The following is a 26,974-nucleotide window of genomic DNA, read 5'->3' as shown; positions in this document are numbered from 1 at the left end:
TTCCTTCCATGAACCACTCTTTTAAGTACACTATCTTGGGAAGAGCACTGCATTTAATAGTAGCACAACAAAAGTTTATTTCTTAGCCCAAGAAATCTGGACAAAGCCAAGTCGTCACCACCCCACCAGACCATCATTTAGTTTATGAATTTTCTTTCACACCTTTTGTTTGTAGGAAAAAGGTATATTCCCAACAACACAGTTGCTTAAAATGTCATCATTTCTTATAATGTGGACTTAGTGCTTTGTTGGGGCCAGGTGGGAATACTGCAACTCTTGTGTCTTGACTGACACGGGCAGGTAAAGTTGTGGCAGGATTTATAGATTAGAAAAGAAAAATGTTTTCCTGTCAGTTCGAGCTGCTTGTTCAGCTGATGCATTTGTGTTTTATTATTGGGGATATTACTTGCTAACATACCTCTTAAACTCTCAGAGCAAGAAACCTGGACAAAGACAAAAATAATGGTGAGGCAATGGCCCAAAATAGGGACGGATTGCAAATATTGTACTGTAAACTCAGTTGCTAGAATAACAGGTTTTACATTGTCTTTTCTGACAGATAAGTCCAAAATTCAAATGTCTGCCATTATTTATTAATTATTGACTTCGATCTTAATTTTGATATCCCACAATCCCATTGGAGTGGGTGGGGTTACAAAATTATGTATGCAAATGTTATGTTAATCTGTGTCCTGATTTTTGTCCACTTGTACCTACTTTTCATGGGCCTTTGTCCAGATTTTTGATGTTTCCAGGTTGAGAGGTTTGTTTCTGCACTGGTTTCCCCCTGAAGGTTTCAGAGTATCTTCATGTGGTAAGTTGATAACTGATCAGATGCTTCCTATTCCACCTGTTTCTCCTTAATTTGGGGACTCATTGTTCCATCATGCTGTGACATTACGAGAGCTGGATTTTCTACACCAAATCCTTTACTTTGCAGGTAATCCATAACTTAAGTACATTTTTCTTAACTTCTCCATTATTAATCCTCTTTTCTACTTTACCCTCTTTTTTTTCTTATTTTTTTGTACTGTAAAATTCTCCACATCCAGATGCCTTTGCCTGTATTTCTCCTCAAATATCTTTGGTGCTACTTTTTTGTATTGATTAGTTTTGCATTCTCCTTTGCAGAAATATTGTACCATATTAAATCTATTTTTCTTTCCTGTCTATATTTCCCCTTCAGATGTCTCCTGCTCCATCTGTTTTTCCTTACTTTGGGGACTTGTTCCATCATGCTGTGACATAACCTGTGTTAGACTTTCTATATTAAATTCTTTACTTCATAATAGTTCCATAACTTCATCTTCTCTTTGTTTAACTTTTACTTTAGTAATCTTCTGTTCTACATTCTCCCTTTGTAATCTTATTCTTTATATTGTGAAATGTTCTATGTCTGGGTGCCTTTACCTGTATTGTTCTTCAAAGATCATTGGATTGGCTTTTTTGTATTGATTACTTTGGCTTTCTGATTTGCATAAATATTGCACCATATCAGATTTTTCTTTCTTTCCCATGTCCATGTTTCTTTTTGTAGCTTTCAAAAATCTCTATGTTTTGTTCTTTACATTTTTATATTTTCTCAGTTACTTCTTTTTGCAAACATTCCAAGGTTTCCTGGTCTATATAATGTTTTTCCATGAATTTGTTGTATTAATGAACACACATTCGCATTTGAAGCTTTGACAGTTCTTGTGGAAGAATTTTTATTTCTTCTTAATTCTCTCAATCTTTTTAAACATCTGCTATCTGTAAATTCTGGCTCCTTGCATAATTGTAACAATACATAATGTCTTTCTTATTCTCAGTAGTCTACTCTATCATCTTTCTGGCTTTTTTTTTTTTTTGGCCTGTCAGTTTTTGTGTTTTTTGTGGCCTATTACTTCCTTCTACAAAAGGGAGTTCCTCCTTGCCTTGAGCCTGGCCTAACCCCATTGTAGAAATGTTTCCATGTCTTGAAGATTCTACACTGTCACTTTTTCCAGTCCTGACACCAGTGGACCTACCAGAATTGGTCAATTTTTTAACCTGGGACTTGTGTACCCAGCTGTGTTTTTTTAGTTTTTAACCTACTTCTGTCCATGATATATGCTACATAAAATGCAGTCTATATATCAGTGTTGTCTTGGTGAGATTTTGTAAACACAGGGTCCACCTTGTAAAGGTACTCACCAACATTTGAGGCTAAATTCAGTTCCAGAAATACTACTCTCCTTTGCTTGCTAGTTTCATCATCTCTCCATTTGGACTTCAATGTAGGAGTTAAGATGGGAGTTAAACTCACTAGTATAATCAGCTGCTTTTGTTATAAAATCCCATGGAGGGAGTGGAGGATAAGTGTCATAAGGTAATTAAAGAGATCTATGGGACTGGCCCTAAGGATTGGATGAAGTCATGAGCTAGGCTTATAAGGAAAATGTGTCATCCTGATGGTCTGATTTAGTCATTCAGGCAGACATTTAGGTTCATAGGTAGGTACTAGGCTATCTGCCCAAAGGCATTTATAAACCTAGCCGGAATGTGTTGGCTTTCGCTGCCCCCTTAGATTAGTTCCCTGTGCCTCTGTCCAGCAGAGCCATTGAAGTGATCCCTGGGGTAAACTTTCTGTTTCTCATCCACTCATCAAGGTTTCTCTTGAAGAGGGTTAGCGAGGAGCTCTGCCTAATGTAGATTGGAATCTTGTTCCAGAGCATGGGAAGTCTCTGGGATAGGAATATATCCCTCCAGCACGTCCTATTTATTGTTGTGGTGAGGTTTAGATCCCTGGAGCGTGTGGCTCGAGGGGATATGGTTTTCTTTAGGTGGAGCATGTCCATCAATAATGGGTTGGACATGGCCTTGTATGTCAGGCAGAGATCATCTCTGAGTAGGTGGTATGCAATTGTGTACAGCTGGAGTTTCTTCAGTTGAGCTGCATAGGGCATCTGCTTGAGGCCAGTGATCCTCTTGGTGAGGAACTTCTGTGGTCTTTCCAGTTGTTGCAGGTGTCTTGTAAGGTACATCCCAAATGGGGCATTGTACTCTATGATGGGTCTGATGAGTGATGCATAGAGGGGCCCAATGACCTCTTTGGGGTATAGAGCAGGCAGGGGCTACATTTGTAAGAACAAATTCAATGAGATGGGAACCTGTAGTCAGAGAAGGAATGATTTGGTCAAGAGAGTTTGGATTAATAACATTAGGAACCACTGTGTATATTTCCTTCTTGTTATATACGTTTGCTAGTTAATGGATGGGTAGTTAGTCACCCAGGATTACTGTATTGCATTTTGTTTTGTTTTCTTCAATTGTTAACAATTTAAGTCGACATTAAGCAAGTGTACCTTTTTGGGGGGAACAGGAGCACTGACTGGATAAATGACTTACTCAGAGTCACACTGCAGGCAAACAGAAGGGAAAGGAGTCAAACCCTGTACTCTGAACTATGGGAAGCAGATTCAGTAGTACCTTGACTAGCTAGGGACTGCATCATGTCAAAGTAGCTATCGTGGTCAATAGAAGGTGGGATTGTATAGTTAACAGTAATGTAATAACTGGACTTTTTTATACTAGGATATCCAGGGGTACTAGATTATTGTTAAACAGAGTTTTCTGTCAGTTAATAGTTCAGTGGATAAATACAGATACGCCCTCAATATCATCAGTGGGTCTGAATGGATATTATGAGTTAAACCCAGGCAAAGAAGATGCATTCTCATTATTTTGTAAACAAGCTTCAGTATCTATAAAGATGTGTATGCATTCAGTAGTCAGAAATGCCTTTAGGACAGCCATTTTGTAATGAAGACTACTGCCACAGATCAATGTCAAATTAATGCATGCCATATTAGAATGTATTTAGTTGGAAAGCCTAAAAGGCTAAGTCTACCTAAAAAAGACACTGTGTGAGGAGGGTGAGGTAGAAAATAGCATAGTCAATGAGTAGATACCCTGAGGGGAAAGGTATAGGCTATCACTGACAAAACTGGCAGAAGTTTTGACCGTTACCACCTGACCGTCACCTCCCATGCTTTCACATATTTGATTCCTCTAGAGTGATCCCAGTTACGCGGCAATTGTTAAAGTCAATTATTTTTGTTTCAACTGTGACAGCATTTGTGAGGAAGGTAAGATGTTGCTCATGACTAGCTTCTTCTTTGCATCAGGCACATACACTGAGAGCTCTGTCATGTTTCTCTGCATCTCCCTCAGAATGGAGCATTCAGAATCATTCATCCCCATATGAGTGATGGAAAGTTTGGGCTGGAAGGAGCTAACAGCCCTACTGACATCATGAATCTTAGCACTTGAGTGACAGCTGACTATCATTTTTACCCTAACCCAGCCTGGCGAGTGTAACATCTCCGTGTCCAAAAATGTATTCAGTGATAACTGACTCTGAATACATTCTACCTGCATTTTTTCATTGTATTTGTGCTTTAATCTGCGCATCCTGTTTCTTGTTATTATTTCCCTTATATACATTTATTTATTTTTTATTTTATCTTCATTTATATTAAATTATATGCAGCAGCATCCAGACCAGTACCCCTGCCTCCATCCAGGCCTGTCACTCCTCCCACCAATGGCTATTATACTGCCACCAGCAACACCACAGCCAGTGGTGTCTCCAGTTGTTACAGCCATATCTATACCCCCTGGCAGCACCAGGGGTGGCGACTGCCACTGACCCTGAAAGTTGCTGTAATAACACCTGCAGCAAGCAGCAACAGTGAAGGTGACACATATGATCCCAGCGGCTATTAGATGAGATGGTGTGCAACATTATTGATATGAAGCTTGATGCCTGAATTGTCCTGCTTGAGACCTTCCTCTAATGACTCATGGGGTTTCATCTATGCCTCATACTGGCATTAACGTCAGAGCCAGGGCTCAATGGTGAGGAAGACAAATTTGGGGAATAATCTCCCATCAGGTCATAGCTAGCAGAGAGTGTAGATCAATAGCCTATCCCAATGTTTCCCCTCCCTTTGGTGTCTAGTCCTGCCCCTGTTAGTTTGTACAATCCACCCCATCACCATTGACTTTCCACTGTGTGTGTGTCATGCCTCATTCTCCATTGTCTATCACATCCATGAATCTGTCAGCACCTGCCCTGTCAGTATTATCTGTCTTGTATGTTTGTTTGGTTTTCCTTGTTTCTTATCCTACCTAACCCACTTACCTTTCTTTACTTTCCCTTACTTCCTTTACTACCCTCTCCAACTTATCTTCTCTTCCTATAAATATATAATTTTGTCAAAAATAGATCAGCACATGGGCTTCCTTGCCCTTTAATCCTGCCACATCACTTCTTTCTGTTGTTATTACTGTGTGTACAAGATGGCATACAGCACCATCAATGTGTGTGCATATCAGATGAGCCCTTCTTTTGCTCAAATTTCCCTTAGTCCACACCATACAGTCCATGCTGTGGCAGCGAAAAGGATATTTAATGAGCCATTTGGTTGTGCAATGTTCTCCAGCCACATTCATTGTTATGAGCTGTGGATCTCATCACACATGCTCAGTAAGGAGAGGTGGGTTGGCCATAATCATGCCTGCACTGCTTCTGAATCGAAGACCAGATGATCTAGGGGAGAGTAGCCAGTAAGAAAAGACATTGAGGGATGCCTGCTCATCTGTTGTTTGAATGTCTAATAATTCTATATGTACTGAATATCTTATAACGGTTGTTACGTATTTTAGCCATGTAGGCACTGTGATGCACATCACTGGTAATACTGTAATGTTATGGATTTTTACCCAAAGGACCCAAGATGTGGCTGAAAAGAGTCTTGTGACCAACCCAAGTACCTGCTTATTAGACTGAAATAAATAAACAAAATATGTTTGAAGGATTAAGATATACCTAGAGAAAGGCTGTAATGATTAATGTGACACTTAGGAGGTATTGAACAAGAATGGATTGTACAAAGAAAGTAGAGTGATACAGTCTGGCAGGGATTAGGTGTGTATTTGAGCTGCTAAACATCAGACATGCTGTGGACAGTGCTACATAATGAAGCCTCATTGATACAAAAACTGCAGCCACAATGCAGGTAAGTGGGCTGTGCTATGCATGATCATGTGAGTCACCTGGGGGAATTGTCATGCAAGTAGAGTGCTCAAAGCTATGCATATTCACATGTGCATTGATGCTCCCCATGTCCATAGCTAGAACCTTCAAGCAAATAGAAAAAGGTTACACAGGCAAACCTTTCAGTAAAAATTGCAAGAATGACTCAACCAAACTAGAGCCTTCATTGTGTAATACCTTAAGTCTCCTGTAATGGAGGCCCATGGAATATATGCATATGACCCCTTAAGGACATACCAGTTTTCCAGCTGTGTGGCTTCTAAATACCCATGACTTTTTACTTTTTAAATCTTTATTATGAGGTTATATTCACCTGTTCCATGGCCCTCCACTACAGGAGGTTTGAAGTATTTCACGGTGGAGGCTCTTGCCTGTCTGAGTCTTTCTTGCAGTTCATAGTTAGAAACCCATACACAGGTTTCACAGCAAGGTGCCAACTAATTTTACTGTTTGAATGGGAAGGAATGCAGCTCAGAAAGGGAAAAGAGCAAACAAAGGAGCACTCAGACATACAAGGGGGAGGAAAGAGGGATGTGGAGTGAGAAAGAAGTCTATTTTGTGTGGGATGGTTGTCATTTTTTTTCTTTTCATAAGGAGGGTAGAAGGTATAGGTAAGAAGGGTAATCTAGATCTGGCAGCAGGGGTAAACACACAGACATGTAATGCAGACAAATACTGATAGGAGAGGTAGCAACACAAAAAGGAGGCTAACTGAAAGAAAGTGGGCAACTAGTTCTTAGGTGAAGTTCATAGGTGAATACTATGCTACCTACCCTGAAGGGCCATTTTAAGCTTAGCCAATGACCTGAGGTCAGAACCAAACCCTGTACCCTGTGTCTATGAGATGAAGACATTAAACATTATGTCAAACTCACCCCCACCTGCAAGATGGGGTGGAATAGACTACAAACAATGGATGTGATGTGACACACAATGAAGGGGAGCACCATAATGGAGGACAGGGTGAGTGTGATAATTACCTGTCAAGTTGGCCCAGAAGGAAGCCCCTACAAAAGTCAGCCACCTCTGTCAGCTAAATTGATTATGGTGAAGGGACTGTAAGCTGCCATTACCATTGTTAATGAATTTCACAATAATGTTTTCCATTACCTTACATATGAGGCTGGTGAGGCTAATTAGTCTATAGTTCCCAGGGTTAGTGGTTGGTCCCTTTTGTGATGAAAACTACCAATGCTCTTCTCCAGTCTTCAGGAACATACCTCTCAACTGAACTGAATTCCTTGCTATTTACCAGTTTTGAGGGCAAAATAGTCGGGAGCCACACATTTCCGAGTGGCCCTTTCAATTTCTGATTTTTTTTTTTTATTTTTATTTACAATTGTAATTAATGGCTGATATCATCATGCATTGCCAATGTGCAGGGGCATGCGTGATGACATTATTTTCACAAGGCAGTGCCTGACTGTCTGTGCTTCAGGGGCTCAAGATGGATATGAGAAGAACCCAAAATTTTCCACAGGAAAATTAATTTGACTTCTGCATCACAACTATGTAAAATGAGGATCTTAATCTTCCCATCAGACAGAGAAAAATGCAGTAACTATCGTGAACTTTCCAGTCTACTCTTCTGTTTTCAGCAGCATCCCTTCACTTATCAGAAGATTATGGTGGCGAGGTGTCGGGAGTGGTTAGTATCTTTTTTAAATGAGGGACGACGGGTGATGCTGTTTACTTGCATACCCTAAATGTTTTCAATGTGCATTCCTTGTGTTTGAATGTTATATTTGAGGAGTGTGCATGTGTGATCATTTTAATTACTTGCTTGTCAAATCTCTCTGTTTTCACCTTCTCTGTCTTTTGATGGGTGTTGCTTGTGTGCATGGCACGACTGAGAACTGCTATGTGAGTCGTGACTCCTCTTAGATGGTCATGTCTGAGAGGTTGGCATGAAAAAAAGATGAAAGAATGCCACCTGACATTTACTAAAATGTGGTCTTGGCTTAGTAAAACAGAGCGTACATATTCGTTAGAGTTATTAACCTTTATGAGAATTTTGTTGGTATGTACAGTTCAGATAGGCTATTACAGGAAGTTTTTTGTGGATTCACTTCAGAAGCTCGAAATACTGAAATATCGAATTTTAGTATTTCGAGCCCAAAAAGTCGAATCCACACAACCACGAAAACTCAAAACTGCGAAATTCAAAATCTCGCACACTGGAGATTTTGAATTTCGCGGTACTACTGCACACATACCATTCTCCCCACACACACACACAACCTCTCTACTACATAAAAGCAGGGGGGGCAAGCCGCCCTGCACCCCCCACACATATATTCTCACCCCGAGGTTGCACTATATACTTACACACACAAAATACGACCACACAAGCTACGTTCTCCTCGCACATATACATCACAGCAACAAAACACACTGACGCACACCACAGCCTCTACCCAAAACCCTTAACACACACACACATACACACACTTACCTGAATACCTAACCACAGCAAAAGTTCAGAAGTGCGAAATTCAAAACCTTTGGTATTCGGGGTTTTGAATTTCGCTCTTCTGAACTTTCTCTGTTCTCAGGATTCGACTTTCTGGGCTCGAAATACTGAAATTCGATATTTCATTATTTCGAACTTCTGAAGTGAATCTGTTTTTGTAGTTAAAATTATATCTTAATGGTGATAGAGTTTTTCAAGGTTTGCAAATAATCATAACTTATGTACAAACTCAAAAGTTATGCTTGCATTCCATCTAGTGAATTAATAGAAAAACAGAACCATGATTTCTGTTTGATAAAACTGATTATGGATAAGTGACATATTTTCACCATGTTGGATTTTTTGGCAGAAAATAATCATTGTTGTCAACTGATTCTCAGTATTGTGTCTGGTGGTAATGCTATTATTGCAGCACTATCAAGGCTTTCAGTTTGTTGTACCTAACGTTTTTAGAATGAAGGATAAGGTAGACCAACAGAAGTATGGAAATATAATGTGCAACTTCAGTTATTTCAAGGTAAACTTTATTGTTCACTCACAGTATTTTGTATGCAAGAAAATAAAAATGTGAACAAACGTGTGTCTAGCTATGTGTTGGTAATGTAACCGCAAGCTCAGTTTAGTTAGAAGCTTAACCTATTGTCATTGCATTCCAAGAGGAGCAAACTGCATAAAAATGTGTGTGTGTTTAAATGTATGCGTATTTATGTGTGTAGGGGGGGGGTGACATACCTGTCAATCTCTCAGAGAAAAAAATCAGGGCAAACAAAGCCAAAAATAATGGTGAGACAAAGGCCCAAAAATAGGGACAGATTTTAAATATCGTTCCTGTAAATTCAGGTAGTTGCTAGAATAACAGGTTTAGCATTGTATTTTCCGAAGAATATGAAGTCTGAAATTCAAATCTGTGCCATTATTTATTATTTAGTGACTTCAATCTTCATATTGGTATCCCACAATTCCAATGGAGTGGGTGGATTTATATGATTATATATGCAAATTGTATGTTAATGAGCACCCCAATTTTTGGCCAGTTGCGCTGGTTAGGGGATGCTAATCTAATGTAATGGAAGGGAAACAAAAAGGGGACAAAGGGAGAAAGTTTGAAATGCATTCATCCACAAGAGGATTTGCAATATCAGCTTGGTCTGAATGTGTGGTACCATCAAATATCACCTCAGTGCAATGCTGAGTATTTTTCCAGATATCCCTGATGCCATCAAACATCAGCTCAGTGCAATGCTGAGTATTGTTCCAGATATTCCTGATGCCATCAGATATCATCTCAGTGCAATGCTTAGTATTGCTCCAGATATTCCTGACGTCACTGAAAAAATCAATGTGGATATCTTTGGAAATGGTTGTAATGCTCCATTTATATTTTGCCTTGCTAGTTTTCATTTTCTGCCTTATTTCCTTGCTTACTCTTTTCACTTCACATTTTAGAGCAGCAGGATATGAAAAGTTTTGTTCCTTTTGTTATAGAGTCAGTGTTATAGTTCCACCAAAGAAGTTTGTTTCTGAGCATAACATTATGTTTGTGATGAGTGGAGACAGAAGCCTTAATGCAAGAGCTAATGTAGGAGTAGAAATCAGCAGTAAATGAGGCTATTTTGGCAGAGGTCCACATGTGGCAGTGGGGACTTTTGAATCACATAATCTCAGCAGCTATCACCCTGACGTTTGCCTCAAAAAATCTCTGAAAATTGTTGGATTCAAGTTCATCTTTTTCTGTGATCTTATGGTAAATTCTATGGCACAATGGTAATGGTTAGATTTAACCAGTGAGGGGGTAACTATGGATATGGTGCATAAAAGTGTCATGTTTGTGAGAGCCAGATCTCAATTGTTTGGGCCATTAGTAGGTGGTAGGCACTAATCATTCTAAACCATTTAGGCACTGATGATATCTAGGAGCTGTTCTGAATGTATATACACAGGCACACACACATACACACACAAACCACACATATTGATACAGATATATACATAGATAGATAAATAGCGAGATATACAGATCTATATAGATATAGAGTATTGTATACTATAGGTATAGGTTCAAAAGTAGCTACTAGGTATGCAGTCAAGGAGACCACTGTGGGACCTATCCCACTTTTTCCCATTGCCCCTTTGCATTGTATGGTTAAGTGACTTGCTCAGACTAGCACAGTACATGAATGAAGAATTAGGGGATCTAACCTTGAACTACAGGAAGCAACTCATTAACAGCTCATAGTCATAATCATCTGCACTAACTGGACAGATAGTTGAAGGTGTCCAGAATGATTCTACTCAATTTACTAATTAGGTATTCTAATTTGTTAAGGCTGTCTTCATGGGCTATGGGGCATCGTGATAATGGGCTCTCTAGCTGGCCATGATATGAAAGCTAGATGTAGCTGTAGTTACCAATATCCGTACAAATTCTAGATATTTGTCTAGTTGGAGTAGGCATAATGTGATGGAATTACAAATAAAAACTGACATACGTCTGCCAAAAGTATGGCCATTCTCATTTGAGGACAAAAAACAATGGTAGACAGTAAAGTTATGTAGAGAAACAACATGTTTCATTGATTGTGTGAATATCTATTTTTTCAAGAGTTAGGAAGACCTCAAGGGCAGTTGCATTTTATTTAGGCTTCGAGCATTAAGCATAACCATTTTGGTATAGGCCTGATATCCTGATTTGGATTTCGTAAGCTGTCATATGTAGGAGACTGACTTTGCATAAAAGTGTTCTACATGGACAGAAAACATTTTATCAAACATTCAGAATACCATGGAGAGAGGTACAGACCACCCTAGGAAAGCTGTCAGCCATCATCCCCAGCCTGATATACTTTGGATTCCCCCAGAATGACTCTAGTAACAGAGGGAGTTGTTGAAATAAGTTATCGTCTGTTTGCATTGCGGCACTATTTGTGATGATGACAATAGGATCAATATACTATCACAGCTGACTGATGCAAGGTGATGGTTTTAGGCTGCTAGAGCTGCCATATGAAACATCCATAAGACAGTATTATCTTTTATTATATTTGGTTTGGTATGTATGAGGAACATCATAGCCCTGTGGTCAATAGCGAAAAAAGGTGGAGTAGAATTTAACTTAACATAGCAGGCAGGGGATGTCTGCATACCATTCAGCTGTACCTCATCATGTGAAATGTTCCTCAGTTTGAGTCTTAAAAGTTCCGTGTCCCTCACTGTTCCACATTGAAAGGATTTGACACCCATTCATTGTTAAGATTTATTTTTAAATACCCTTGGTAAATTTTATTGAAGAAAGCTAAATCCTACTAACGCATTGTAAGTATAGAGAAACAATTAATAACCATGCTATGAGCTTTATAGCTGAAATTGTTAGTAAGTGTTCCATATTTTACACATTTATTCCTCATTTTCACAGGCACTGTTCCACATTTTAGTGATGGAAGATTGAGAACTATGGATATTTTTGTCAATATTATCTCCAGTGTGTTTCTGCCAACTGTTCCAGATTAATTTCTTTGATGTGTACTCAGTTTTTTGTGCCTCATTACTGACTGAGACATAGCCAGTCAGTGAAGGGGATAATTGAGATCAGCAAGTAGAAAAGTATTTTCTATTACCTTTTTTGTTTGTGAAATCTCATGTTATTTGCTTCAAGAATCTATCACACCATCTGTTGCATCACAGGGTCACTATGCAAATCAGTGAGTAGAGGAGGGGAAGCTACATCTGACATTTCCACCCTAACAATGATGATTGGATCACTACTTTCATATTCAAATAGCATCATTTAATAAGTATATCTTATTTTATTTATTTATTAATTGTCTTTTGTTTATCGGGAAAGTCAGATTGGGCACAAGTCCCATTTTTAGCCTGAGACACAGGGAGAAAAGCTCCACATAAGATACATATTTATAATGAACAACAATAAAAATTAAACATTTTAAGCATTGCTTTGCATGTAGTATTGAGACAAATAGTAAAGGCATTTATCATACACTTTATAAGAAATATTTTTTACCTAATTCAGTGGCATGTTAACATGTAATAGCTTGAGATACAAGAGAGGATTAGTATATGTATAGTGACATTAACAAGGTAGAATGTCACTAGAGCAGGAACAAAAAATACAGGAGGAGGAAGGGTATAAGCAGAAATAATCAAGAAAACATAAGTAGAAAAAGTTCTGATAGTGGAGAGGTTGAGATAACAGTAGATAGGTAAGATGCTGGTCTGGGTAAGGAGGGGGTGTTCATAGGAGAAGATTACAGATATAGGTTATTTGAAGGAACAGTAGTGGGGATGAAAAAAGAGACAAGAATAAGAAAGGTGAAAGATTTAGGGTGATTGATAGAAAGATTGGCAATGGAAGAGAAACAGAAAGAAAGATGGTTTGAGTCAGGATGGGAGAATGTGCATAGCATGAGGAAGTTAGGTACTGAAATCTATAGTAATGTCACATTTTATGGTGGGTGGGATGGAGTTCAAGTGATTAGTAATATAGGTTTAGTAAAGTGAGTCACCTGCTCTGTTATGAGACTAGGTCCTGGACAGAAGATAATTGTTCTGTGAGTGGGGATTCCTAGGAGGGAAGTAGTGTTTGAGGAAGTGTTATAGTGATGGGCAGGTGTGGGGTTTGTGAATTATTTTCTGGCCACTAAGCAGGTGGGAGTAGGTAAGGTAATTAGATAGTTCAAGTGAATGATTTGATAAGTTGAAGGCAAACTTAGCTATTTTCTTATATAAAACTCTACAGTTTATTATTAAGGTGAAGTGAAGGTTACTCATGATGGATGCTACACAGAGAAGTGAAGGGAAAAGATAAGATGTGGTTAAAGAATTCCTAGAGTAGTTAGTGAGAAAGGGTTTGTTTCTCTAGAGGAAGCCCAGCTAAACTTTTGGTGAGTTTTCTTAGCGGCTTGAGTGATGTGCTGATCATATTTTGAGATATCATCAATTAAGACACCAAGAGGCTTTGTGTTAGAAACTGTTTCAATTGACGTATTATTTGCTGATGTAATGTTGAAGGATTGTTTCTGTGCCAACAGAAATTTGGGTAAAACAGCAAATTTTTTTAGCAGTAAAAAGTAGTTTGTAGCAAATTAGCCAGGCCATACATATCAACCTCTTAAAGCAAGAAATCTGGATAAAGCCTAAAATAATCAGGGGACAATGGCCCAAAAATGGGGACAGATTGTAACTACTGCTCTTAGAAACTTAGAAAGTTGCTAGAATAACAGGATTTGTGTTAGCATGCATTTTCTAAAGGATATGAAGTCTGAAACTCAAATGTATGTCTTTATTTACTGACTTCAGTTCTCAGTGATTTGCCAGAAAAACATAATTTTTATGACAAACTGACCAAAAATATGCGGCAAAAAATCTTGACATTCTACAAAAATGTGGACAGTTGAGCAGTATGAACTAGTAGTCCTTGGTCATGTTGTGGAGTAGCAGTAGATTTGGTGCAGTACATATGAGCATGGCATCATCTGTGTATTGTACTATGGAGGCTGCTTTGGTATCTTTCTGAAGATTATTATTGAATATGTTGAATAGCAAAGGCCTACAATATACCCCTGAGGTATGCCAGCAAAGACAGACAGAAATGGGGGAGATGTCTTGTTTCCATTTTACAGCCTGGAGTCTGTTTGTTAGAGAGCTCTGGAATCAGCTAAGGGATGAATGGGAGAGTCCTAGGGAGGCTTGTTCATGGAGCAGGTGTTGGTGTAAAACTGTGTCATGCTTTTGACATGTTTAAGGAGATGGAGGATACTAAGTTGCCAGTCTTTCTATTAAAGTTTATGATTTCGGTAAAACTGAGCAGAGCAGTAGTGGTGCTGTGGTGAGGTTGGAAACCATGTTGAGTGTTGGAGAGGAGACTGTTATTGTGAAGATGGAAGGGAGTTAGAAATGGATACATTTTTCTAATATTTTGGAGAGTGGATGCAGAATGGCTATACATCTGTAATTTGAGAGGTCTGTGGATGTTCCCCCTTTATGTAGAGGTATGATGTGGATTTTTTCCAGATGGAAGGGACATAGCTTTTTGTAACTGATCAGCTTATGAGTATATATATATATATATATATATATATATATACAGAGTACACTATAGCATCTTAGTGATTCTGAGATATTCTGGTGGTAGGTTGTCAGCAGCTGGTGTGGAATATTTAGTTGTAGGAGGTGTGTTTTGATACAACAGGTAGATACTGGCTAGAGGGAGAAAGGATTATGGTGATGATAGGTACTGTTTGGGATAGTGAGGCTGGTGGGTGGTTTGTCGTTAACTAAGGAGAGGAGAGAGTGTATGAATTAGATAGCTATAGGGACTGGGATGTTGATGGTAATTGGTGCGGGAGTTGTAGTTTGTCCTGAGATTAATAGTCTTTTGATTTTGACTGTGTTCCAGAAAAGCTTAGCGATCTGTTGGTGGTTGTCTTGGAGCTTGGAAAAGTTTTTAGCTTAGTCTGATCTGATTTTTTGTTTAGAAAGGTTCCTAAGCTGTCTAAAATATTGTCATTTTGTGGTGTTTTGTCAGTAGACCATGCTCTCCAAGCTTTATCGCTGTTTATCATAAGTTGTCCGTTTTCATATGTGAGGTATGAGGTGGGGCTGGATTTAATTTGTTTTGATATGATGGGAGCTAGTTCATTTAGTAGATTAAGGAATGTGTTATAACTTTTCAATAATTAATTACCAGTCCGAGATAATTATTTAAACCAGTGTGTGACTTACGGAAGAGGTTTAACAAAAACAAGTAAGTTAATAGCTCATTCTAGCAAACCATTTGAAGCTGATGAAAAAGTCGGTTTAGTAGCTTGCTGCAAATAAAATTCTGAAGTATTTTTGAAAAACAATATGACACTGTTTTAAGAAATTCCCACAGAAAGCAAAAATTATATTAATACAGTTCTAAGTCAAGGGAGAGACAAGACTTTAGCAATATGACATTCTTTTCAACTGCTAAGATTTAGGAATAGTTTTATCATTTTTGACTTCACATTTAGGACTGATCCTTCTAAATGTTCTTATTTTCCCTCTTAAAGTCAAACCTGTTTATGGATGCATGCATTCTTTAATGGCTCAATTAAGCCTACACAAAAATTCCTCATCATTAAATGAATGTAGTCTAGTACTCAGAAAACACTCCACTCTGATTCTCTGCTATGATTTCTATTTAATTTTCCCCTTCCCTTACCTACTCTGTTCTTTCCAGCCAGCTGTCCCAGTGACCCCATCCATTGCTGGGTCTACCTGTTCCTCCTCCTCCTCCTCTTCTCCCATGGAATTCTCAGAATAAACTGGAGCCAGCATTAATCCTAAGGGCATCCTAAGTGCTGGTGACAGCAACTGCTTCGGCTTTCTAGGGAGGAGTTATGACCTACCCTTATTTCCCTGCTCCCTAACCTTGTGTTCATTAGCATATCCAAGGGCTTTTCACGTCATTGGTTTAGGATCCCCCTCAGGATACACTTCTGACCTGATTACCCCCCCTCAGATGGGCACTCCACTTCCTCCCTGTTAGTGCCTCTCAGACCACTGCTGACTTTTAAGGGTCAGTGCTATGATTTTTAATGCTCAGATATGGAGAAATATGATCTGTCTGTGTCAGATAATGGGGACACAGACACTATTGTGGGATAAAGTTGTCTTGGCTGTAAGACAATCTCATCATTATGACAGCTTCCATCAAATGATTTTCAAGTAAAGCAAATTGCCAATATAATACTGACCACTTACAATGACGCAGAAACTTTGATGCTGTGAAGAAGATCAATGCAAGATTAAAAAAAATGTATTTTTATTTTGGGGACACAGCTGATCATAAATATAGATGGCAAAATGGAAGAGTCTTGGTGCAGGACCTGAGGCCAGCCAGTTGTGCATATTATGATAGATAGTGCCTTGCCCACCTTAACTCTAAAACACTCTGTTGAAGGTGGTCATTGAATCATTGATTCCAGTGTTTAGCAGTAAAGTCTACTCAATGCAGAATAAAGAAAAGTAATAGTGGTTCACACATCAGAATGTTTTTGTCAAATCAACAAATATCTTTGCAATCAGCCTTTTATGCAAAGGCCAAAGCCTTTTAGTAAGAGATTAAGTACATTACAAGCCTCAAGTTTGCACTCCTCAGCTGTCACTTCCTTCATCGGAAGCTTCCACGTTAAAGGAAAATGGGTCGAAAATTAAGGGACAGGCTTGATAGTCACAAGTGGGTGGTGGAATTAAATAAATAAATAAATGCAACCAATATACACATATGTGCATGCATATATGACCCTCAAGCAAGAAGCTCATAGTATTGCAGTTAATGCAGAAGACTAACACTATGAACTGTTAATGAGCTGTTTCCTGTAGTCCAGGGTTTGAGTCACACGACTACCATTTGACTACTGTGTGACTTATTTTAAGTCACTTAATGAAACGGTGCTCCGGGGCCAATGGGAAACTGTGCTTGGCTCCACAATAGTCTACTTAACCACAGGCCTAGTAGCTGCCTATAAATCTATAGTCTATGTTTGTGTAGTTGCATCTGCTAAACATTACAGAGCATTGCAGATTCCTCCTCTTGACTTAAAATCATGTTGGGTGACCATTAGGATGTCATAATTACCACACTTTTCCTGAAGCTTGACAGTTAAGGGTAATACATGGATTTGTCTAAATTGCTCACATAAGACAGACCATAGAATTTAGGTGATTAGAGTTGGGTAGCAGTGGTCAATATTCAGCTGCAAACAAAAATACATTGTAATGGAGACAGACTGAAGAGATGTTCCATAGATACTGAAATATAATCCGCTGCTGCTGTGAAGTAGCTTGGATCTATGTGGGATGCTGTGAATTGCTGGTTGAAGGCTCATTTTCTCTGTTATTCTGAAAGTGTCCTAGTTCTGGTTTAAGTGCTTTAGCTTCAAACCAGTTATTTTACATTAGGAGGGATATGGTCTAGACTCTTGTAGCAGGAGAGTGTGGCCTACACCCTTCTAAGCTGGGAATTGCTGGTGAATGCTTATTGTGCCTGTTATTCTAAGTGTCTTTATTCTGGTTTAAGAACTTTGGTTCCAAACCAGTTACTTTACATTAGGAAGATTTGTGGTCTATACTCTTGTGGCAGGAGAGGATAGCTTATACCCCTCAAAGCTGGAAATTGCTGGTTGGAGGCTTAATTTGTCTATTATTCTGATGTGTCTTAGTTCTGACTTAAGCAATTGGGTTCCAAAACCAGTCGTTTTACATTAAAAAGGTTTGTGGTCTAGACTCTTGTGGCAGGAGAGTGTGGCCTACACCCTTCTAAGCTGTGAACTGCTGGTAAATTGCTGCTTTATTTAAACTGTTTTTTTTTTGCTGTTGTGATTGAGATTTTATAAACATTGAATCTCTAGTATTTCTGAATTTTATAGCATAGGCCAGATTCAGACTTTCTGAATCTAGACTGTTTGGTATCACTTGAGCACTAAAACCAGCTCTGCACTGAGATACTGAACGATCTGAGGTATCCTTTGCTTCCAACTAACTATAAGTGTCTGTTTTTGCTTTTATATTGCACTTTTAATTTGTATTTGCATTCTACTGTCTGCTTGAATTGTCTGAACTGTTTTTGCCACATTTTACTGTATACTATACTAGTTCAGTTGTAGCTTAACCTAGTTTCAGCTTCACTGTGTCTGGGTCTGTTTTGTAAGTTCTGAGCATCAAATTCAAATCATCTTTGTTGGTGAAGGCCCTTCTGCACCCTTTAGGGAGGTAAGTGCTGTCTGGGTCCCATCTAATCGAAGATGATTGGACTAGAGCTCAGAGAGAGTGTTCTTATTGGCTAGTTTGAGTTAAAAGGGTTATTTCTTGTTTTATTTAAGTCCCGCATTTGCCCTTGTTTGTGTGCAGTGCACCATCATGCATTGCTGTGTAGTGGTGGTTACCATTACTGGTTATAGACACAAATGTTTTGCTTGTCAAATTTTCCCTCAGCACTTTGCTTCTGTTCCTCCAGAGGTTTTTCACGGCCCTGCTGTACTGTCAGGTGGAACACTAAGCCTAGCCTCAGCAGTACCAACACACCTCTCACCCACTAGTCATTTCTAAGTGCGACCTCTTTTCCTGACCATATACATTTACCTAACATTATCTATGGATAATTTCTCTCAGTTTCTCCCACCAGCTTGGTCAACATGGGCATCCTGAGGCAGTCTAGCAACTGCCTCATGTTCACCAACAGCCCTCTACTCCTAATCCACACAAACTCAACATGTGAGAGATGCAACTATATTAAGAACCTTGAATCTATGCTTCCTCACACAGCAGTCAGTACATATGACAATAAGTGGGTTGTCAGCATGCACACCTCACCTTCTACTCCACCACAATCCACATCACACATACCTACATATGTGGAGGTCCTCACCAGAAACATATCTAAACACCAGAGACCTCCAAAACACAAACACATGCACACTACACATAATACTTCCACTGCAGAACACAATACATGCTCATGCACCAGTGTCTCACCTGTCAAGCCCTTAAGGCAAAAGACAGAACCAAACATATTAGTCAAAGGTGATTCCATCATGCAACACACAGATGTCCCTCTCACCAGGCTGGGTAAAAAAAAAGGTCACAGTCAACTGTTTGTCAGGGGCCAGGATCCACCTTATCACACATGAACTGAAATCTCTCAACAACAGACACTGTTATGACTCTGTCATAGTCCAAGTTGGTGTGAACAATTTCAGACATACTTCTCTGGACTATATGAAGGGAGACATGACTGAGCTCTCAGACTATGTGTCTCAGGCAGTTATGTCCTTAGCCTTAAGCAGAATTTTACCTTCACTAAGGATGATACCTCAATGCAAACAGACAATGATTGACTTCAGTAATTGGCCTAGTTTCTGGTGTCATTCTAAGGGGATCCAGTATCTGTAAGCCTGGGATGACATAATCAACAGATCTCGATGCTTTGCCAGAGATGGTCTTCATCTGCCACTCGTGGGATTTTAGCTACTGGCTAAGGCTCTTGCCACTCTCATAGTGCCTTTTTAGGCAGTGTCTCAAGGACAAAATTCCTGATGTAAAAACATCATCTAAAAACAACTTCAAGGTTATGCTGCTAAACACTAGGAGTCTTAAAACGAAACTGCACTCACTGGATGCAGTCCCCTCCTTGGAAGACATAGACATTTGTGCAGTCACAGAGACCTGGTTCAAGGCTTTAGAGAACACCCCAGCCATACCAGGCTACACTTCCTTCCACATGTTCAGACCACAAACTGAAGGCATGAAAACTAAAAGAGGCAGTGTATCAATATTCATTAAAGATAAACACACCTCCAGACTGGTTAAACAGTATGATTTCCTGGAGATACTTCAGGTACAATTACCTGTTGGTAAGACACATATTCAAGTCATTGCCAGCTACAGGACCCCTCCATGAATCAGGGCACCCACTGCCTATTTGGATCTACTTGAGTCTATCAAGATACATCCAAACACGATGGTTTGGGGCACTTTTAACTACCCATTCATTGACTGGGTAAATTACTCATGCTGAAACTCACTTGCCCAAAGGTTCCTCAACTTTCTTAACTTCAATGCCCTGGACCAGCTGGTTGACACCCCCACAAGGGGTGCCAACATCCTGGATCTGGTGCTTGCCAATATGGGGGACCACTGTAGCACCCCCACTATTAGGTCTTCCCTGGTGAGAATTGATCACAAATCAGTCTCATTCGAAGTAACTATCATATCTGACCCCCCCCCAGCAGCTAATCTAAACAAACTTCTCCAAAGCAGATAATAACCTCTTACAGGATGGTATAAATCACTTCACTGCACCTCCCCCCTCAAAAGGAACTGGCAGCTATGCCAAATTCTACACAAATCCTTTATACAAACACATGTGCAACTGCATTGACTCAGCCGTACCTGATAGGACCAAAACAAGCTCCTCAAGGAAGATTAAACCTGTCTGGTGGACAATTGCCATTAACAGGCTTTACAATAAGAGAAAGACATTGCTGTCTAAGATTAAGAGGGAGTGAGCCTAAAACTAGAAACACTCCCTCTTCAGCTTAAACAAGCAAATATATCTCCTTGTGAAGTCCTCCAAAGCAAACTACAAATCCAGATTAGCTTCCTTAACTAAGTACAACCATAAGGAGTTCTTTAGTTACATCCTTAACCTAAAGGAAAGGCCCAGATATGTGCTGAACTGGTAGTTAGTGATACCATATACATTGAAGCTGTGGACATAGCTAATCTGTTGGCCGGCAGGTTCTTTGAAAACTTCACTCCCCTGTCCCCACCACACATACCCCATGACATCCCTACCAATTGTCCCCTACCTTGTATCTCTAAAGAGCAGGTCATAAACACCCTCTCTAAGGCCAAAAGCACAACATCTATGGGACCTGATAACATCCCAGACTGTATCCTAAATGGGCTCCAACAAAAATTAGCAAGAGCATTGGATACTCTTTTCAGTCATAGTCTAAGCACCGGCTTCATCCCAGCTGAATGGAAAATGGCCACTGTTATTCCCTTGCACAAAGGTGGTGCTTCCATTGATCACTGGAACTATAGAGCTATTAGCCTAACTTGCCTTATCTGCATGGGCATGCAGCAAATCATCATGGACCTTATCAACAAAGATATAGGCAATCTCCAAACACTTGACCCTACTCAGTTTGCATTTGTCAGAGGGAGATCATGCCTGTTAAACCTGGTGGACTTCTTCGAGACAGACACCAAGGCCCGGATGAGGGGAAATCTGTGCATACAGTCTAGCGAGACTTAGCCAAGGCTTTTGACAATGTCTTCCACTCAGGTATCATTGACAAACTCACCCAGCTATATATCAACCCTTATATCATTAGATGGATAACTAGATGACTCACTGATATATATATATTTTGACATATAGTCAAAATAGGGCAATCCAGCTCCAGCAGCAAACCTGTAACCAGTGGTGTATCACAGGGATCAGTCGTGGGACCTCTACTGTTTAAAATGTATTTCTCTTAAGTACAAGCAAAAGCTAAAGGTCTGTGGCTGACAAAGTTTGCTGATGACTGCAAACTGGGAGTGGTCATAGAATCCCCAAATGATGTCAACATCCTGCAAGAGGGTCTTAAACAAACAAATGACTGGTGCCAAAGTCATGGCCTTAAACTCAATGCAGAAAAATGTATTATCATCCCTTTTGGTAAGAGATATGTTCCTGATAGCTACCACATCAGTAGCAACACCCTAAGTATGCACTCAGTGGTGAAGGACCTGGCCACACAGGTTGACAGCAACTTTATCTTTGATCACCATGTCTCCACAGTGGTGAGAAGGGCATTCTATATTGCTCATCTCAAAAGTAAGGGCATTGCCTCCAAAAAAAAAAAAAGAAGTTATAACCTCCCTGTACTATTCCCACATCAGGCCAATAACTGAGTACAATGTCCCTTATGGAATGCACCTTTCCAAACACATGCAGCAATTGGAGAGACCACAAAGGTTCCTTACAAGGAAAATTTAAGGTCTTCAGCATCTGTCCTATGTGGATCATCAGAAATCACTGTCACTTTATTCCATTTCATACAAATTATTCGAATGTGATCTCTGCCTTGAATAATGAGGCACTCTCTGACCCTGCTTTATTGGAAATGCTGCATATCCACAAGTCAAATGGTACATGGGTTACTCGCTCTAACATCCTTAATCTTGGTATGTGACATTAATAGAACCTGCTAGAGGGACAGATTTGTCTCCTAGAGGTTACCACACCTTTGGAACAGACTCCCACTTCATGTCAAGCAGAGCACATCATAGGCCCTCTTCAAACACAATCTGGACGATTGGATTGGGAAACCATAAATTCACCCCGGGGGGTCCACCTGTGTCCCTCTTGGACAGTGCCAATAGGTGCTGATCATGGAAATAAGGGTAGAACTAGGCTAGGTTTGTAAGGGGCCTAGGGCTATTGGCCTAGTAGCATCCTATGATCTCATGCCTATACTTGTCCAGTACTGGATTTGGCAAAAAAAAAAAATCACCAACCATTTTCACCAACACTTTTGGTTATAGAAAGTGGTGTGGGTGACACATTCTCTCATGCAAAACATATCTCCCCGTGAAATATAATGATTTCTGAAAATTTAGTTCTGACTCCCTATTAAAATGTCATACTTGAAATGAATGCCTACAAGCCAAAAAAAAAAAAAAAAATGAAAACCTTGGATGGAGTGAATGTCAAGGATTGCTGTTTTCCTTTAAACTTCTTTTTTGCAGGCCCCACCTCTCAGTGTAGGGCATAATCTCACCACACACCCAAACTTCTATAATATATATATGTGTGTGTGTGTGTATATATATATATATATATATATATATATATATATATATATATATATATATATATGTGTATATACATATACATACACATACACACACACATACACACACACACATGCATAGATAGATACCTATAGATATATATAGATATACATTTCAAGATCACCATATCTCAGCGAAAAGGAAATATTCCAGGAAATGGCCATCTCAGATTTAATATATAAGTATATATATATATATATATATATATATATATATATATATATATATATATATATACATATATATATATATATCAGTCAGTCTCCATGTTTCAAAACTCCCACTAGTGGGTCCTGACATTTCAAATGGTTACTTCTAGCACATCATGGTAGGTTGCATTTCCTTTGGTGGTGCTTTTGATTGTCTTCTAAATTTGCAAATGAAATATGAAGAGTCCTGTTTAATGTAGTCTTACTGCAGAAAATCATTATGGTCTTGCTTTAAGCTATTTTAACAATATTTTTTATGTTCAAGTTATATTCCATCCTAGTGAAATTCTGACATCCATAGTTCTGAAATAGAAAAAAGGAAGGACATCTGCATGGCTTATTTAAGAAGATATATTAAGAATAATGCTGCATGCATCGAAAAGTTGCAATAAAAATAATGCTGCATGCATCGAAAAGTTGCAATAAGGTTATCTGGCTTGGAGGTCAGCCTATCACTGTTCAGTAGAAAGAAGGGTTTGGTCTTATTCCCCAAATGGAGATGACTACGTCCTATAAATCTCTATGATAGCCTGACAGAATCAGCATGCATATATCTAATCACAACATAGTAATCTTACATGGATAGATATCTGCAAAGTATAACTTCAAAAGTTTTATACTATCCAGATGGACTAAAAGAGTATTTATCAGATAGTGCAGAGGATTAAGGCTATGTTTTGTTGACACAAAGTGGTGGTTGGTGATTTCAAATCAAAGGGGGGCTACAGGAGACAGTTGAATGGGTGGAGCTAATGGGGAGGGATGTGGACAACCAGAAAGGGGTGGGGCTATGCTCAAAATCACAACAACTGGAACTTTAATTAAATATGCTGCCCTGGGTACCAAACCATCATTAAGGGAGTCCAATCAAGGCAAAATGAAGTTTAGAAGAAAAAAAATATTTCAGTGCATTGGCTCGATGACAGCTTACTTAATATATAGATGAGAAAAAAAAGTTTGTGAGGCATGAAAAAATAAATTACTTTTTAAATACATTACTAGAATGCCAGTCAAAATCAAGTATAAGAAAAACAAGCAGCACTCATCTCAAACCACTTCTCCCTGCACTGCAGTTCTAATTATAATTTATATTCAGCTTTATAAAAGTACCAAGTAACATGCTGAAAGTAGCAATCTCTGTGATACCCCCACTTGTAAAAATGTTTCTTATCCAAAAAAGACCTGCTGCCTGACAACTATCTACTTGTTAAATGGAGAAAACATGGTCAAAGTAAAAAATGAACAGCAAACAAGATACAAGCTCAAGATAAATTGCTTAAAGGATTACTGCACAGGTTATGGACCACACATGATAGATTGGCATTCTGTTTAGTTTACGGTTAAAGCCTGCAAAGATGACTGCAAGTCTCCAACAAATGTAATGAGCTTCTAAAAATACTGTAATACTGTCCTTTATTACAAATACTTGTCATATGCATTTCAATGCCTAAAGCTTATACATTATCTAGTTATGTAAATATTCTCTGCATGGCAACAACAAAAAGGCTTTCAATGTTGGTAATTCTTTAACAGTATTCTTATTAAAGCTTACTTGCATCTTACAATCTCAGACAAGCTTATCTGATGGTTATTAAAGCATTGCTACTTAAACACAGAGCAACAGGGCACTGCAACAGCATGCATTTTCTGAATAATAAGAAGCATTAATCAACAGTATAAAAATATGACAGAAAACCAGAACATTCTGCAAAATCAAGGACAGATGAATAGCCACTGTCATACTTGTGTCTACCTTGGATGGGGGAATACTCTGCACATACGCTGCATAACTGCTCCTTGCCTTGCTTGGACACATCCAGAGTCCCTACATGGGGAAGTGGGGTCCACCAAATATGTCACAATTTGAAATGTCTCTGGCTGACGGTGATGGCTCTGACACATTTGTCATACCTCTCAACCTCAGAACAAGAAATCTGGACAAAGTCATACATATAAGTGGGACAAAGGCCCAAAAATAAGGATGATTTGTAAATATTGCTCTTATAAACTTAGAAAGATAATAGAATAGTAGTAGGTTTTGCAATAGTATGAATTTTGTGAAGGGCATGAAATCAGAAACTCAAATGTCTGTTATTATTTTCTAACTTCAATCTTTAATGATTTGCCACTAATTTGCCAGAAAACTACAATCAATGTTATGAAAAACAGACCAAAATGTGATGCAAAAATATAAAATTGCCACTTTTTTAATATTAGTACTGTTAACTTGAGCCGCTAACAAAAATAAGATAATCTACATTTATTTCTGAAATAAAAGTAATCTATAACTCTGATCATTACAGTTATTTATAATTGTAAGCCCTCAGTGGTTTCTCACAAAATTGCCATTTTGGGAGGGGATTATTAGGGGAGAGCAATATTTTGAGCCAAAATCGGGGACATTTGAGAGGTTTGGATATTCCTAATTCTATAAAGCAATTTATTTGCACGTACCTCTCAACCTCTTAATGCAGAAAGTCTGGACAAGGCCAAATATATTGGGGGAACATACTAACAGTACTAAAAAATTCTCTTGTATAAACTTAGACAGTTGATAGAATAACAGGTTTTGCTTTAGCATGCATTTTTCTGAAGGTTATGAAGTCTGAAACTCAATGTCTGTCATTATTTAGTGACTTCATTCCTAAATGATTTGCCAGAAAACCACAAATTTTATGAGGAACAAACCAAAAATAAGAAGCAGAAATCTATTCATTCTGTAAAAATCTGGACAGTTGAGAGGTATAGTTCATCCGGGGCTGTCTTTGAGTTTGCCACCCTTCCCCCCTCACAAAATCATGGTCGAATGGAGCCTCCCCCCTGCAAGCATTCCAATGTCCCATTACTTGGCTATTTCACCCCATTTACCATAAACACTGTAATGTGTATACTGCTTTACTTCTATGATGATTTGGATTTCATTTGAAAATTTTATTTGCATTTTACAGCACAAACACTAATAGATATCCGCTAAACAAAGCAATACAGTTTCACAATGAAAATAGACAGTATTAAAACTTCTCTGCCTTGAAACCCACATTCATTGAAACAGCATTGAAGCCTACATTCAATGAAAATACAGTGTGCCAGTGGCAGATAAAGATTAACTTTGGGCTGCTTTCAAATCATAGGCCCCTTGCACATGAAACATACATGTGTTCTTTGATACACCTTCCTGATTGTATTAAATAATATTCCTTGTATAATGCAGTACAGTTGTTAGTGGGCATTTTAAATTTATTGTTTTGAACATTTTTTCCAGTAAACAGTGAAACAAAATGCATGCGCCAATAATGACAAAGCTGCCCAATTCAGAGCATTTCCATCATAAAAGTCTACTCAAACTTCTACAATCTACCAGCATCAGTAAATATGCACAACCTCTGAAGAAGTAAAAGTCATCTAAATAATTCCACATTAAAGAGATCTATAGCTAATGATGAGGCTGCTGCTAGCAAACAACTTTATATGTCATTGTTTCATCTACAAATAAAGTGCCTGTTGCCCCTGAGGAATATATTGCCTATGTTACATTAAAAAAATGATAAGCTAGTAATATTGCAATAGGGAATGGATGGCAAACTGATAAGAGGTTCATAGTTACTAGGTATCTTTGCCAAAAAGGACTGAAGCATCCACCCCCTTTACAACACAGTACAGTATCAGCAATGCATCTACATACTGTGGGAGTAGAATCCACAGCCTTCTGCATTAAAAGCAAGTACACTTCCTGTTGTGCTATTAACAATGCAAGCTGACTCAGCATAAGCAGCATTATCCTTCTCTTCCCGGCAGCTCTCAGCTCCTTGTAAAACCTACTAGACA

The sequence above is a fragment of the Protopterus annectens genome, chromosome 3.part1, assembly GCF_019279795.1.
Source record: "Protopterus annectens isolate FY-2018-M chromosome 3.part1, PAN1.0, whole genome shotgun sequence".
NCBI lineage: Eukaryota > Metazoa > Chordata > Ceratodontiformes > Protopteridae > Protopterus > Protopterus annectens.
Note: the sequence above shows the minus strand (reverse complement) of the source record.